Raw genomic sequence first — 3167 nt, forward strand, 5'->3', positions numbered from 1 at the left:
AGTAGTTTTGAAAAAAATGGGCCATCTGTGCAGCTTAAATTCCTTAATGACTGCGGTGCAAACGTGAAAAGCTGATCAACACAGTGACTTGGCATTATCTCCAAGGCTTGCAACAGCAGAGTGAGCTCTGCTCAACGCCCCACGCGTCTTTGGTCTATTTAAAAGCGGGGAAGGAATTCAGGAAGGTTGGTTGGGATGTTCCCAGACAGGCTGTCTCTCTTTGCTGCTTCCAGACATTCGGCTCAGACAGCCAGCCTGCAACATCTCTACGCATATGATTCTGTGAGAAGCTGAAAGGATGCAGTGGCCCGGCGATGTCTGCACGATGCGTATCCTGCACCGCTCACATTAAGATGGGTGAGACTGACCGACAAAGTGTCCTATGTCTCCCTGTGTGGTTTGGATTTCAGTGCTGCAGCTGCAGACGGATAATTCAGCCGCTAATGGACGCGTGTCGGAAGCTGCAGTGTGGCTGGCTGAGGCTGCAGGTACAGAGCTGCACATAAACGCTGCCCCATGCACAACTGTATGGGAGCGTCCTGTGTGTGGTGGGTAAAGTGATACACAACGTGGCCATCAATAAAAGCAGCTGTTTCTCACAGGAAGTCTGGGAACGTGCTGCAGTCAGCTTGGCTTTAAAAGCACCTCCAGGATGAGAAAGGTCAGACACCCTTTCAGAGTTTGGTTTATTTGTCAAGTGCCAAATCACAACAGAAATTATACCAGGAAACTTTGTATTGAAACAAATTCTAATATAAATTAGTTTTAAAGTACTTATTTAAAACTTATATAAAAACTTATATAAAAAATGGCCTATAGGCTACAAGGGATTGTTTCTGACAATCTTGTTAGATTGTTGCTGCTAACAATAAGGGCTGTTCTGGAGGCAAAAGGGGGTGCTTACAAGTCATACCTGATAAAGTGGCTGGTCAGCGAATAAGCTTTATTCAAAATAAACTATGGTCCTCAAGGTTCTGTTTTTAGAGCAGCTTTAAGGCTCCAGAGGTCCTCAGAGAACCGGCATGGAGGCTCCTGGTCAGAAGGACTGTGAAGAACAGAGACTCAGAATAAACTGATCTGTTTTAAACAAATGGAGGGAAGAGGATGGATAGACACGGAAAAAGCTACTTCACATGTACGATGTTATGAAACCTGGCGCATAGAGACGAGGAACAAGAAGCAATAACTGTCTGGAAAACAAATCGTCCTCCACCAGCTGTTCCAAGAGGGAACTGTAAAAACTCCGAGTCCTGGATGTATTTCTCATGGAGCAGGTGAAATAGACAACCGGATCAGTTCCCTGTTTGCAGCTAAATGAGTTCCATGCATGCGTCACAGTATTACTTTTTCATATGAAAAAACATCAATTTAAAGCACAGAAGCACATGAATGTAGGTGGTACCAAAGCCTCTTCTTACTTCTAGAGTCATCATTAAAAGCAGGAACAGTGACAGTTATTCTACCAATAGCCAAATGATCCTGCAGTAGTCTTTGCTGCTACGCCTGATGTCTACGATAAAAGCCGCCGCTGTCACTCGGCTGGCCTGATCAAACACAGATCGCTGCAGACATTCTTTCCAGTGCTGCGATTTTAAAGCAGGTTCTGGACCGGAGGCCGTCACCACCGGTTACATAACGCTTTCCCCATCTGGAGACCTCCAGACACCGGGACAGGTCTTTACTGGGAATTAACCCTCTTCCCCAACCTTGACACAGAAAAGCAGGATGGGACATTCGCCGCGCTGTTCGGCCGGGCTTTAGCGGGGGGGAAGAAAATATTTATATATCTATCAGCGGAGGGGTAAGATTTCTGGCACCACAACACTGCCACACCTGCCGTTTCCATCAGCGAAGGGTGCCAGGTTTCAGGCAGAGTCGGGCGGGGGGGGGGGGGGGGGGGGGGGGTGTCCTGGTCAGGGCAGCGTGTCTCTTTCTATTTATCAACAGTGAGTAAATAGGCCTGGATATGCACAATAATGAGAACAAATTGTTGCAATATGTTGATTTCTTTTTTCTTTTCTCTGATCCCCGCGCTCTGCAGCCATCGCTAAGTGGAGCAGATCAGGGTGTCAACATAGAATCTGCAAGGGAGTTAAAGAGTTTAAGGAGCCAGACGGTTTGTGTGGCGCTGGAACCTCGTCTTCGTCAGCTGCAGTGTCACATGAATATTTATGTGAAAGCTGCACAGACTTGCTACGCTTAGGAGTGAGGAAGCATTGCACCCCTGCAGAGAAAAGCCTGTAGACTGTGACGTCTCTGATTAACACACAGGCTATTAATTATTACTGCACTTTAAAAGCTTTCAGGCGCTTTTTTTTGTGCAGTAAAACTACCGTCACAAGTAAATCTCTCCATTGTGAGATCAATAAAGTTCTTCCTTATCTTACTTGGTGACAGAACACAAATCTACCTAGCATCTTCTCCACGTACCCGTAATTCCTTGAACTGTGTCCACATGGTCACAAGCTTTATTTTAGTTTATTGGGATATCGTTTGACGGACCGACAATAAGTAGTGCATAGTTCGGAAAAAATGTGGAACAAGAATGATACACGATTTTAGAATAGTCGACCCTCTGAGGGCCCTATTTAAAAACACGCTGCCTTTAGAAATCACTTCGGTAGTAAATGTTCCACCTGTGTGCAAATGTAATGTCAGTATAAATCCAGCTGTTCTCTGGGGGCCTCTGAGGTTTGTTAGAGAACATCTGAGACTTGAAAGCAGGGGTTCCCCTTCCAGTAGGACAACCTTAACCAGATCTGCAAATGGTTTGAAAGCGTATCAGGGAATTAGAATGGCCTAGTTAAAGGAGAAATAAGCAAATAAGTCCAGAAATGTCACTTTTGAGTTTGGGCTATTTGTGTAAAGAAGAATAGGCCAACGTTTCCATCTCTAGATGGGCAAATGTGGTGGGAACTGACTCCTGCAGCTGGAAATGCATCAAAGGTTGGGTCTACAGTTATTGACTAGTGGAGGCTAAATACTAACATTCAACCTTCACCATCTATCATTTTTATTTCAAGTTCCCAGATATGTACTACTTTCTCTTAGCTTGTTTTTCGCATAAATTCCCAATAAACTACGTTGAAGTTTGAGCTTGTGGGTTGACAAAAAAGGCAAAAACTTTGTCACTGGTGGATAAATACCTTTGTAACAGTTGAGACATC

The sequence above is a fragment of the Fundulus heteroclitus genome, chromosome 3, assembly GCF_011125445.2.
Source record: "Fundulus heteroclitus isolate FHET01 chromosome 3, MU-UCD_Fhet_4.1, whole genome shotgun sequence".
NCBI classification, from domain to species: domain Eukaryota; kingdom Metazoa; phylum Chordata; class Actinopteri; order Cyprinodontiformes; family Fundulidae; genus Fundulus; species Fundulus heteroclitus.